Raw genomic sequence first — 14,038 nt, 5'->3', positions numbered from 1 at the left:
TTTTTAAAAAAATTTTTTTTAATGTTTTTGTTTTTATTTTTGAGAGAGAAAGACAGCATGAACAGGGGCAGGTCAGAGAGAGAAGGAGTCACAGGATCTGAAGACAGGCTCCAGGTTCTGAGCTAGCGGTCAGCACAGAGCCTGACATGGGGCTCGAACCCACAAACCGTGAGATCATGACCTGAGCCGAAGTCGGGCACTTAACCGACTGAGCCACCCAGGCGCCCCGAAATATAACAGTTATGAGGACTATTAGAATACTTCCTAATTTGGAGTTATCCTAAGAAAAACAAATGATCGCATATACATCCACGTTTTAAGGGCTTAGAAGATAGTTTTGGGGGTGCCTGTGCGACTCACTCGGTTAGGTGTCCTACTTCGGCTCAGGTCTGATCTCACTGTTTGTGAGTTCAATCCCTGCATCGGGCTCCGTGCTGACAGCTGTGAGCCTGGAGCCTGCTTCAGATTCTGTGTCTCCCTTTCTTTCTCTGGCCCTCTCCAACTCGTATTCTGTGTGTGTGTCTCTGTCTCAAAAATAAACATTAAAAACATTAAAAAATAGAAAGTTTTATCAAAAATACTGGATAGTAAAGGGGCACCTGGGCGGCTCAGTCGGTTAAGCATCCAACTTTGGCTCAGGTCATGATCTCATGGTTCATGGGTTCGAGCCCAGCTTCGGGCTCTCTGCTGACAGCTCAGAGCCTGAAGCCTGCTTCAGATTCTATATCTCCTTTCTCTCTGCCCCTCTCCAGCTCATGCTCTGTCTCTCTCCATCTCTCAAAAATAAATAAACATTTAAAAAAGTAAAAAAAAAAAAAAAAAAGAAAGAAAGAAATACTGGATTGTAAAATGGCTCGGGGTTTTAAAATTTACTTTGTGATGGTCCTCACATTCAGAACCATGGACAAAGAAATATGGGCTAATTATGTAAGATAGAGGCACCTACCTGGTTTTAAATATAGAGATATTGAATTCCTTAGGAAGGTAAGAAATTTAAGTATGTGAAATTTCATAATTATGAATCAAAAAAGTTTGTGAATAGTTACATATCAGGTGCCAGGCTAGGTATTATGTGTAAGACCTCATTCAGCCTTTGAATACCTCAGTCCATTAGAGCAGGAATTAACAGCACTCAAGAAGGCATTTCAAGTCGGATTTTTAAGATTGCAAAGCAGTGTCACATAATTAAAATTGTTAAACGCATTGTTCACAGCTTAACTGATATCGCAGCTTTGAGGAGTGGACAGATAAAATCAAGTCGGAGTAATTTAAACAGGAGGAGGAATTTGAACGGAGTTTAAAAGGATAGATAAGGTCCAGATAACAGTATTACTGCCAATACCTTCTAGCTCCAGTTGAGAGCCTGCCAAGGGCCAGGCTCTCACTACAGTTGGCATGGAACATGCACTCGCTGGACTCACAACTAAACCGAAGAGAGTTTACTGCCATGATTTTACAGATGAAAACGGCAAAACACTAGCCCGAGGCCCTGGGGAGGAGATAAGCGGAGACACACACCCAGGTCCCGCTGACCCCAGAGCTCACTGTGTTTCTCACAGACTAACTCCAAGGAATGGACAGAGTTCTTAGTGGCACAAAATACATTTTTCTAGAAGAGCTGGCCTAAAGATGAAATTTTTTAAAAGGTTAGATTTTACAGAGCGAGCAAGATGTCATTGTGGATTTTAGACCAGACACCTGACATTATTAACCCAGGACACTGGGTGGACCAGGCTGGTGGGCCGAAGGAATAGGAAGTTGGCAAGTTTAGAAAAACAAAAGAAAACGAATCTGGTCCTTCTGCCCCAAGGTGGCAATGCAGGCATTTTACATTTCACAGGAGCAAAGAAGATATTGGACTTGGGGTTATACCCAGGTATTTATAACATGTCCTATTTCAAAAATTACTAATTTTGTGACTTTGGGCAATGACTTAAATTTCTGAGAGCTTCAGTCACCCAACATGGGAAGCCCAATTCGTGATAATAATTGCATAAAGCTAAGAGAATTAAGTAAGAAAAAATATAGACAGGAGCGCCTAGATGGCTCAGTCAGTCGAGCATCTGGCTTCGGCTCAGGTCATGGTCTCGCGGTTCATAGGTTTGGGCCCCACATCGGGCTCTGTGCTGACAGCTTAGAGCCTGGAGCCTGCTTCAGATTCTGTGTCTCCCTCTCTCTCTGATCCTCCCCTGCTCATGCTGTCTCACTCTGTCTCTCAAAAATAAATAAAAAACATTCAAAAAAAAAAAAAAAGAAAAGGAAAAGTATAGACATCTGACCCTTGAACAATGTGGGGGTTAAGGGCACTGCCCCCGCCCCCCAAAGCAGTTGAAAACTGGCTTGTAACTTTTGATTCTTCTCAAAACTTAACTACCAAGAGCCTACTGTTGACCAGAAGACTTACTGATAGCATAAACAGTTGATTAACACACACTGAATACACGTATTACATACTGTATTCTTAACAATAAAACCTTCTTCAGGCTCTTTAATGCAGTCCAATCATGGGGGCATGAATTCCAGAGTAGGTGAGTCGCAAAAAAAGCACACCCTCTTCTTACAATAAAGTAAGCCAGAGAAAAGAAAATCTTACTAAGAAAATCACAAGGCAAATACATTTACAGTGCTGCACTGTATTTAGCGAAAAGAATCCACGTGGACGTGGACCTGTGCAGTTTAAACCCGTGTTGTTCAGGGGCTAACCGTAGGGCGGTGTGTGTGTGCTAAACACTCAACTGTTCAGTGTTTTCCTTTACGAAAGCTGTGGAAATGGAAAAGAAGGATGAAACAGATGGTGAGGTAAATTGAGTGAGATCTGGTGACAAATTAGGTATTGGGGGAGGGGTGGGGGGTGGAGAGGAGAGAAAGAAATGTCCAGCATGCATTAAAATGAAAAGCCCGCACAAAAGTATCTTTATTTCCTCAAACAGGATTTAGAAGTTAGTTTGAGAATAAGTGACCTGAGAGATGACTGGGAGATCCCCGACTGGAAACACCCAGAGAAGTTATTACTGGGGCAGAGGGCTTCGAAACAAAAGGGAAACCAGAGAAACACCGTTTGGCAGCCGTTTGCCTAAGAGTCTGGTTGCTCTAATGTTCCACTTATGAGGACCTGTGAAATTGCCCAGCTCTGTTTTTCTTTGAATGACCATGCTTTAGAAATCAAAGGCATATAAATGGAGTTACAGTTTAAGAAACCAGACTCCACTTTTTTTTTTTTGTTTAAGACAAAGGATATTAAAAGAAAATACTCTACCTAATGCAGGACTTAAGATCAATTGCAACTCTGTGTCTTTCAGTTTTAAAACACAATGATCACTTTAATACCCAACTTAACTTTAAAAAGTCTTTATCACGAATGTAATCTTCCCCCAGAACAGGCTTTCCTTATGGCGCAGAAAAGCCGTGACGGCACGGGGCAATAAAACACACACTTCTAAAAGCCTGCGCACCTTGGGAAATGCGATGGAAACAGAGCTGGCCGGGGTCTGGGACGGGAAGAAAGGGGCGGAGGCGGAGAGGTGGAGGGGATGTCGGCGTGACGCAGTCCGCATGCACACGGGCCTCGATTACTGCCAGCCGTGGCGGCCAATGCCGACTTCGTAATGACTTGGGGGACTCCGGTCCTGGGCTTCCACAAGTTTCTCAAATATTAAAACTAGTTGTCTGTTCGAGTCACTGGATTTATTGTCTACAGCTGCTGAAAGCAGCCCTGGCACCACTGAGCACATCTGGTGCCTTTGACATTTTATGTGACAGCTTTTTCGTGTCCATTAGATGGTCCCTGGGCCAGCTGCTGGCGGGCCGAGCGGAGGTGGATCATTGCTGCAGGTGTTAAGAACACGAAACCTCCAATAATCCTGCGTGACCCCATCCTTCGTGGGGACAGGGGACAGGATATTCTATCTGGTCTCTAAAATACAACAATTCCTGGCACCTAGCTACATAAGAAGTGGATAGCGTGTGAACCTTAATATATCTAAACCATAGCTTTGAAACATGTAAAGGAAAAACTGACAGAATTAAAAGGAAAAACTGACAATTCACGAAGACACTGAGAGTTCTGAAACCACCCTCGCAGAAAATGGCAGGGCAAGCAGGAAGAACGCAAGGATATTCAGGATTTGAAAAACAACTAAACAATTTTGATTTAACCAATAACCTCATGCCCAACCAACAAAAAAGCAGCATCACTTTCAAACACACAGAATATATAGAAGTGAACAATTTATATGGGAAGTGCGGGTCTACGGATCACATTTCTAGGCTCATTGGTACATACATTTCTGATACCACTTTTCATCACCTACTGCTTCACAGAAAAGTTATTTGTTAGCTTCCGCAAAGGCAGTAGACTTGTCGTCTTGCCTTGGTGCCCTTCACAATGCTCAATGCTTTATATTTCATGGGTCATACAAAGTAGGCACTTACTTATGAAATGATCCTGAAACAGATCACTTTTAAACATGTATCCATTACAACTGAGGCTAAATAATTTTACGCTCCTTCCAGGAATGTGTTACATAAGGAGCCCATCAGAACCTATCAAATGTGATTAGACTGCACGGAGTTTAATAGTGAAAGATCTAAGGAAACTTTCTTCCGCATTGGAATTTCAGACGACCGAACGTCATCGTTGCCAGTCGCTTAGCTAAATGCTTCAAGATGCTTCAAAGTGTTACACATGGAACCTTCAGGTCACTCTGAGGGGACGCCAAAGGTGAGGGACCTCTAACGGGCAAACTCGAGGTCTGGTTTCATTACCTGGTGTGTAGATAGAGTGCATGGAGCTGGGGTTTAGGGCTCTGCCCTCCGGAAATGTCCACTCTCCAAGCTCCTCCGACAGGGACAGGTCATAATTTCAGCTTCGGTTCATCTCTATTTCTTTCTACAACTGATTTCTGTGTTTGTGTTCCCATACTCGATCTTACCTGGGTATTTACCAAACTACCTTCCAGAGAACAACACAGTTAACAAGTTTAAAAAAAAAAAAACAACTATAAGGCCAGGCCAGGTGGAGGCTGTGGGGAGACAGTCCTTGCTTAAGTTTGAGAAAGTCTGCCCACAGCACCTCCTGGAAGACGCACAGTTCAGAGCAGCGTGGTAAAGGCTCTGCGGGAAAAAGAACTCATAGGCCTTGCTTAAAGCCCAACTACTCACCATGAAGCCCCCGCCCCTCCTCGTTTTTGACAGAAACCTATTACTGTAATTCCACAAAACTGAGGTCAGACAGTCTGGAGAATCCCCTACTGCTGCATGCCAGGATCAGGAACGAGTTCCTCATTCCAAAGGGTGTCCTTTCATGAGAAAACAACCACTTTTTTTTTTTTTTAACTAATACCCTTTTTTTCTCGAAAATAGCTGGGGACCCTGTCATACCTATCACTAATGTCAGATCTAGTGAGAAAGTCCCCCTCCACCCTCTGCTCACCCCTTAATCTCTACACCAGTGTAAGCTATGCGAACTTCTGGAGATACTTTTAAAAACTATTTTGAAATTTTTAATTGTGGTAAAATACACATAACATAAAATTTCCCATCTTAACCATTATTAAGTGTACGGTTCCGTAGCACAAGGTACATTCACCTTGGTGCGGCTAATCTTAGCAACTCTTTAATAGGAGATGGGCTTTTTAAATGTTTATTTATTTTTGAGAGAGAGAGAGAGACAGAGTGTGAGCAGTGGAGAGGCAGAGAGAGGGAGATAGAATCTGAAGCAGGCTCCAGGCTCTGAGCTGCCAGCACAGAGCCTGACGTGGGGCTTGAACCCACACACCATGAGATCACGGCCTGAGCCAAAGTCAGGTCTTAACAGACTGAGCCACCCAGGCGCCCCAAAAGGAGATACTTTTTAATGAAGGAAAGATGCCCAATACTTGAGCAGAGCCAAATCTGTACATCTTTCTGAGTGCTGTCATTTGGTACTATATTTTTATAACCACTATATTTAGTTATAACACCTTTAATCTTTGACTACACATTTAAAAAATCTTTTTTATGACACCGCATGTCAAAAGATACTCAGGGGATTTTGCAGGTGGAAGAAGCGGGAGGAAAGCATCCCGATGACTTTGTGAGGACCCCATCCCGCACGAAGTCCCTGTCCTCTGGCACTGGGCCATGGATGGGTCTATTCTTAGCAGGGTGTAGTTCAATACAAGTTACTTATTCATAATGTGAATCATTTATGTTGCGGCCATTGATGAGCCTTCTACCAGGTGCCTTCTGACAGATCTATCAGCCTTAGGAACACTGGTGAGGACACCTTCAGGACACGGAAGGACTAAACAGAGCTGATCCCTCCCTGACATGCCCGCATCGTATTGTTCGTAAGCTGTAGGTGTAATAAGCCCCAAGATTTCAATTCCACAAAGCCTTCAGCTCCTGGGCTATACCCGTTTGAGGTACCACCGAAGCGGCTAGTGAGTTCAATGTGTGCACATCATGCAACTGCTCATGTAAGCGCAGCCAGAGTCCTTATATGGGGACGGAAGACACGAGGGCTGTCTACCCTCCAGAGGGTACACCACCCCTCTGCAGGCCCTCTGCAGGCCCCTAAGGGCTGTCTACCCTCCAGAGGGGCACCGCCCCTGCTGCAGGTCCCTAAGGAGCAGTGCTTAGTGACAGCAAATCTGGTAGGGGAGATGTACCACGTCTAGTCCTCAGGATCTTCATTAAAAACTGCCCCCCATCCTGTACCCCAACTCGACAATGTAAGGGGCTGGGAAACTGCTAGTGAGAGCAGGAGAGGTCAGGACACCGGAGCCCCCGGCGTCTGGTGCATGCTTTGGAATACTGAGTTGGCATCTTTCTGCTCTTTGGGCAGCTCGATATTATGCCCACCTAACAGCAGCTCTGCCCCAACACACCTTCATATGGGGGCAGGCGGAACCCTGGACAAGGGCGCGGTGAGAATAATGTGCAGGTGCAAGTTTATTTAGAGAAAAATTATGGGGGCGCCTGGATGGTTCAGTCGGTTAAGTGTCCGGCTCTTTATTTTGATTCAGCTCATGATCTCACAGTTCATGGGTTCAAGCCCCACACCAAGCTCTGTGCTGACAGTGTGGAAACTGCTTGGAATTCTCTCTCTCCCTGTCTTTCTGCCCCTTCCCTGCTTGCTCTCTCTCTCTCTCTCTCTCTCAAAATAAATAAATAAACATTCAAATCTTTAAAAAAAATGTGCGTGCGTGTAATGCACATATTTGGGGGGGAGCTACATTTTAAATGTAGTTCTAAAGCTGAATCTTTCTCTCTTACACACACACACACACACACACACACACACGCACACTCATGTCCCATCGACAGAAAAATAATGCATTCTCATTCCCCTGGAGTCACTGAACTGTGGGAAACAGGGCCACGTGCCTCTGATAATTCCGTAAATCAGGACCCTTAACCACGTGCTCGTCATTAAAGTCAGTTGATTCTTTCTGTTTACACCTCTAGATTTATGTTTTCAATCGCTGGGGAGAGGGGCACCTTTCTCTAGAAGCCTCCTGCTTTCTTAGTTTCATCTGATTAAGTGGTGCCCAATGGGGTACACTGGCTTGCTCATCTGGAGGACAGCTCTTACATAATTGGCAGGCAACAGTCTGGTAGATTACAGTTTTATATTAACGTGCTGTGTACATTTTTGTGTACATGCCCGGCCGCTTGCTGGTCTGAGGAGGAGAGGGTTAGCAGTCTGCTTAACACATCCAAGGCGATTTCAGAACACTTCCAAGTTATAACATGGCTTTTCTAAAGGGGGTCTTTAGCTCATTCATTCTTTGAGCAAATATTTGAGCTTTTCTTCTACGTCTGGCTTTTTTCTAGCGTTTATAGCAAGGAACAAAACAGGCAAAGATCCTAGCTCTCAGGGAGTTTATCTTTGAGTGAGTACCTATTTTGAAAAAAGTTCTTCAGACATGCAATGCACTTACTTTAAAATCAACAAGGGACTCTCAGGAGACATTCTAGACACAATTTATATAGTCAGTGCAGTTGAAGACGAACAAAACTATTTTCTCTAAAACCAGACCCTGGCTTCAGACACAAACAAAGCCAGATCAGCCGCTGCGAAGGAAAATGTCGTATACTCGGTAACAGAGATCAGCAGCTACAGAAGGAGTAACATTCTAGACTCCCTTGGCAGTGCAGCAAGGAGGTGGGCGGGGCCGCTGTGCTCAGGGACACAGAGCCCTTCAGCAAAAACAGATTCCGGACTCAAGTCTTGCTTTCCCTAACAGAATCAGTGGGTCTCCCAAGTGAAAAACACTGATATTATTCTAGAGAAATGGCACAAATAATCACAGCTACTCCACCTAACGACATGTCACTTCTTCCTCTGCACTTGACCAGTGTCTCTCCCTGATGAGCAGATGAGTCCATGAACTCATTCACAGAGAAGACCATCATTTCTAAAAAAAAAGAAGTAATTACTTCTCTTCCAAAAAAGAAAGAAAAAGCATTCAAATGATGGAGTCTCACCTATGTACAGGGTGCCTTACAGTGACTCAGACTTTTGTGGGCCCTCTGGCCCCCTACTCCATAAGAAATGCCAAATGTGACACTTTACGACTATGTTGTTATAAAGAAAAACATCATCTGGCCTGAGCTTCGTTCTCCTATCGTCACAATCACATTCATTTATCTCCTGCTTTTAAAGGAAATTAAAACTCAAACATTTTCATGGGCCTTTAAAATTATCACAGGTCTGGGCAGTGTGCCTGATGAATTAAGTCAGCTCTGAGTCCTATTGAAAGTAAGGCAAAAGAATTGGGGTTTTGCTGCCAGCAGTGGAGATCCACGGCAAGAAAACCATTGTTTTTTTTACCAGTTAACAAAACACTGATGAATTCTGAACCCTGACACAGCAAAGTCATCTTGACTCCATTAAAATACCATTTGTCTTTGTAATAACTTTGAGTACTTCAAGAAGAATAATGCAGTGTATCAAATATTTATGATTCCAATAAAGCATTGTTATTTTGCTAGTTAAAGGCAACAAAACTAACTCATGGCTGCACTTATGCTTTTAATTTTGTTTTCTGTTTCACTGTTTTGTTAAAAACAAAAAAAGGGGGGGGCCTGGTGTAGTATTCAAAGCCTAAGCTTACAAGTTAAAAATGACAATCCTACACTTAACAGACTGAGTTTCTTCACCTATTCCTAGCATCCTAGTAAGCGTTTGGTACGTCACTGAGCAATATTAGCTCAGCATTCCGGGTCCTGACAAATAGCTTATCATGTGGGCAGAGAATGATCAAGTACTTAGGAAAGAAGAGCGGAAAATAATTGCCTAGAACAACAACAAAACAAAACAAAAGGCATCTTCCTTTCTTCCTTGGCCTTTTATCATTCTTTGTGGTTTTTCAAATACTACCACCACAAAGTTAGGTTGAGATTTTAAATCTTGAAGAAAAACTTGAAGTTAAAAGGACAAAGAGAACTTTTATAGCTGATAAAAGGCATTTAAAATAACCTAAAAGACTAACTCACTCCCAGCCGAAGGCCAATGGGAAGAAATGATTCCAAACGGAGTCACACAACAGTTACCTCCCTGACTCCCTTCTTATTCTTCATGTATATATAGGTAAGTATGTGTTTTCTTTCATGTTCCATACTGTGGTGACCTTACCTATTCTCCTGGCTTACAAAATAGTTAAAAGCAAGAACAATTTTGCCTGCAGTGTACTTATACAGAAGTACCTAACAAATCTAAAATATGAATATATTAATCTTGTAGCATGGTTTATAGTCAAGTAGCAAAAAAAGAAAATAGCTCACTTTTACAGTTGAAGCCTTTCCAGGGTCTGTACTCAGTTTCCCAATATCCGTCTTCACCTGCAGTAGAGACACAAAAATTAAGTTTTTTCTTATTGTTTTTCCAGAATTATTTCAGTGGGACATGGATGAAATAGCAGAGCTAATTCTAAGTGGCAGAAGGAACACTGGTGGCAAAAAGCCAGCATTTTCTGAGAAAAATGCCACATCTATGCTACTGGTCTATACTGGACCTATAAAAATAAGGATAACAATTTAACTAAAAAACAAAAATTTACAAGATGTGGTGTTAGGAAAGTTACTGAAGTTCAATCCTTGATTTTGCTTTTGCCTTAAAATACTCATAAAATTAAAAAATGATGTGAACTTTCAATGGCACTAAAAACGAAGTTCAATGACCTGCCAGAAGCTGGGGAAGAATGTCCTCTTCCTGGAGGACAGATGAAACCCTGAGGAGCAGGAGGAGAGTAAATGGTTCTCCTCAGTCTCATCCACAGCATCCCTATCTCTAAGCACAAGTCCTCCAAGGGTGAACAACTTTCTAAGGCTGTGGCCACTCTATCCCTGAGTTCCTCTCTATGGCTGTATCCCATAATTCCTCTCATTTTCTATCTTTGCAAAGAAGTCGGGGTGGGGGTGGAAGTTCACTGAGGTGATATTTACACCTGGTAAAATATGGGGTGGCTTTTTTTCCTGGTCACTATTTTTGAAAAGAAGGAAACACAGACATTTCCGTGCATTTTTTTTTAAGTTTATTTATTTTTAAGAGTGAGAGAGACAGAGCATGGGCAGAGGAGGGGCGGGGGGGACACAGAATCTGAAGCAGGCTCCAGGTTCTCTCTGAGTGGTCAGCAGAGCGCCCTTTGTGGGGCTCGAACTCACAAACTGCAACATCATGAACTGAGCTGAGCTGAAGTCAGACGCCCAAACGACTGAGCCACCCAGGCGCCCCCATGTCTGTAGAGTTTTAAAGGAAAAACCAAATGTGTTTAGGAATTTATCAGCTGGATATCTTCACAATAAAAACTTCAAAATATTCCAGTTGACTGAGAGAGATGACTCAAAATAAAAAGCTAAGAGTGAAAAAGTAGTCAGTAGCACCGGTGGAGCCTGGTGAGAGCAGGCAAACAGGAAATGAAGTATGCTAATTATTCTAAAAACAGTCCAGATGGAGTGAAAACTTAAATAGTTTTTGAAGAAGTATCTAAAAACGCTTTAATGATTAGCTCCATCTAAGTCTTAAGTCCTAGATCATGCTATAAAAAAAAGGGGAAGTCAACAGGTATAGACAGTGAAAGTGAGCCAATTTTACCCTGTCTGTGAGGCATAAAAAATGTGGTTTTCCTTGTGGCACTAATAACTGGTTATGGGGTTTTTTTGTTTGTTTGTTTTTGTTTGTAAATTGGACAGAACAAAGAAATGCAATATGTGTTTAAGCTTAGTTAAGTTTGAAAACAGTAATAAATACAATATGGAAACGGCAGAAAGAAAAATAAAGCAGGAGTTTGTGATTTAGATATTTTAAAAGCAGTAACTTATTCATTACTGAATGAAATACCTCATAGATTTCAGGCAATAATCTCATCTTAAAAACCCAACATGAAATTAGAATTACTAAAGGAATATATCACAGACATGGAAGAGATTAAGAACTGAATGTTATATAAAAACATCTTTGTGAGTAATTTATCATCTCAATAGAAACATTTTTCTAAGATGGCATATAATTATTAAAACTGAACCAGAAATGTCAAAGCTACAAAATGGATAAATAGGGTTTACTGCAAGGAGTAAATAATTTCCAAACTATATAAAAAGCTTTGAGAATATAGAACAGATGAGGATCCTTAGTTTTTTGGATGAAGCTAGTACAAGCCTGATAACCAAACTTGATAAAACACAAAGAGGGAAGAAGCTTGTTTACCTTAGATAAATAACATAGAGGAATACTAAATAAAGTGCTCAGAAAACTCTATTTCTAGTACATTAAAATAATGACACAATAATATAAATTGGGCTTATTTTAGAAATATTATGTAAATAGGTTTCTTGTGTTCTACCAATAGGTGAAAAGAGATCAACGCATATGCATATGTTCAAAGATGCTAAACAGGGCTAAAACTCAGCACCTATATCTGATAACCTCTCAGTAATCTAGAAATAGATCACTGACTACGGTTTTTAAAAAGATATGAAAACAACAAACACCTTTTTTGTTAAAAAGCCAATAATAAAATATGCTCACAGTGCAATATGAAAGGAAGTGAACAGGCCAAATCACCTCCATCACCAGGTGACAAGGTTGAATACCCAGAAAACTCAAGAGAAATATCTAAAAAAAAATCTAACGGAAACAGTAAAGGTATCACAAGATTATTTGAAACACAAAACATAAAAAGCAATGTTTTTTGTCCATTTGCAGCAATGACCAGTCACAAATGAAAATGGAGACAGTCTGAAAATAGATCATATTCAGAAAAATGATACTTATAGGAAAGAATCTACCTAGAACGCATTTAAAGAAATCTTTAGGACAATGATTTCCTCATGAGAAATGATGAAAAGTACAAATGTACTTTTTTAGAAAAGGAAAAAAAAAAGCATTACTTAGCCAGGAAATTCAACATGAGGTAAACCGATGTATTTGTAGTTTGAGTCTATAGATGGTGAACTACCATTACAGGAATATAAGAACAGCAAGAGACTTCTACAATCAGAGATGCTTATTTATAGGTGAATACTTGAGGACCTCAGAGGATATTCTATAAATTCAAGACAGTATTTTTAGAAAAACACACATTAAGAATATTTGATTATCCGGCCATAAGTGCAAGATCCACTCAAGGCATTAGAAACAAATAGAATTTGATATTTAAAAAAAACCCTAAAACACATCATTACACTTTTAAAGTGGGGAAACGTTATAAATAGCCAGTTGGTGTTCTATTTGTGAAAAGAAAGTGCTGACTGCACTTACACTGAATCATGCTAAAACAGGTCACGTTTTATTGCTTCTGGTCAAAGAACAATGCTAAACTTATAGTCCGGAATACGTGCACGATGATGTTTAAAGTAAGGCAAAATACAAGTAATGTGTGTTTGAGAATAAAAATAAATAAAATGTCAGGACTGGTCTTATAAAAAAGGAGACAGAAGTCCAAAATATGTCACCATGTCCTTTTAACTACAGTATCTAAGATAAGTTTGCCTTTAATTTTAAACAGAGTGTGCAGACTAAATGCTAAAATGCCCTGATAACAACATGATCAATTCTGGTTAGACAGAGTGAACGTTAACAAAAATTATACACAGAAGGGACCAACTTTGCTCTCTATGTGTAGGACACAATAAAAGGCTTGTTAGCTTTGCAGAACCGTGATACCCAGTGACTAGCAAAAGCAGCTTTTAATGGTCTGAGTGGGCATGGCTTAAACAGGGAACAATCTAAAGTCCGGTCTGATAAAACACTTGTACTTACGATGATGACTCTAAAAAGACCCAAAGCATAAACTTTTCCCTACAATGTCAACGATTTGAAATACAGGGGCCCCTGAGATTTGATCATAAGCACAGAATTTCTTATCTTTATTTCTTGGGTGAAACACATGAACTTCAGAGAAGAAACCAAGGGTGGAAATACACATAAGAGGCTACTAGAAACCACAGAACTTTAGACCAGTGTAGACCACAATGTAGTTAATAGTAACAAGGCCAACAAAGGGCAAATCTTCCAAAGTTCCTCCCATTAGTATCTAGACAGTATTCCTTTTTCCCCCCTCCCTCTCCCTAGAGAGTATTCTTTAAATCTGTAACACAGATGGTCAAACGGACAAAAACAAAGTGAAGATTTTGGAGAGACACACTATTAGATCGTGTAAATCCAAAGGGAATCCTGTATCTGGAGTAGAGTCCTGCTTCGGCCCCAGACCCTCCACCCTGGAGTGCCGCTCCACATATGTCCTTTCTGATTTGAGAACGGGAGCTAACTTGTGACTCTAGGACAATGCAACATAAAAGCCCCTTTCTTGCTTCTACCTGCTCTTTTTAAATTTTCTTTTAACATTTATTTCTTTTTTGAGAGACAAAGAGAGACGGAGTGTGAGTGGGGGTAGGGCAGAGAGAGAGAGAGGAAGTCACAGACCCAAAGCAGGCTTCAGGCTCCAAGCTGTCAGCACAGAGCCCGACGTGGGGCTTGAACTCATGAACTGTGAGATCAACGACACAAGCCAAAGTCGGACGCTCAACCAACTGAGCCACCCAGGCTCCCTGC

General features: G+C 41.3%; 1 protein-coding gene across 1 annotated transcript in view; it reads right to left on the bottom strand.

The window, feature by feature from the left end:
• The window catches only part of PLEKHG1 (pleckstrin homology and RhoGEF domain containing G1), a 181,028-nt gene that overhangs the window by 160,395 nt on the left and 6,595 nt on the right, over nucleotides 1-14,038 (bottom strand). Inside the window, exon 2 of the mRNA XM_029945021.1 lies at nucleotides 9,772-9,828. The gene's annotated coding sequence lies outside the window, so the exon portion shown is untranslated. The remainder of the gene's footprint in view (nucleotides 1-9,771; nucleotides 9,829-14,038) is intronic.

This window comes from Suricata suricatta, chromosome 7 (genome assembly GCF_006229205.1).
Source record: "Suricata suricatta isolate VVHF042 chromosome 7, meerkat_22Aug2017_6uvM2_HiC, whole genome shotgun sequence".
Taxonomy (NCBI): domain Eukaryota; kingdom Metazoa; phylum Chordata; class Mammalia; order Carnivora; family Herpestidae; genus Suricata; species Suricata suricatta.
Note: the sequence above shows the minus strand (reverse complement) of the source record. Positions and strands in the feature narration are given on the sequence as shown.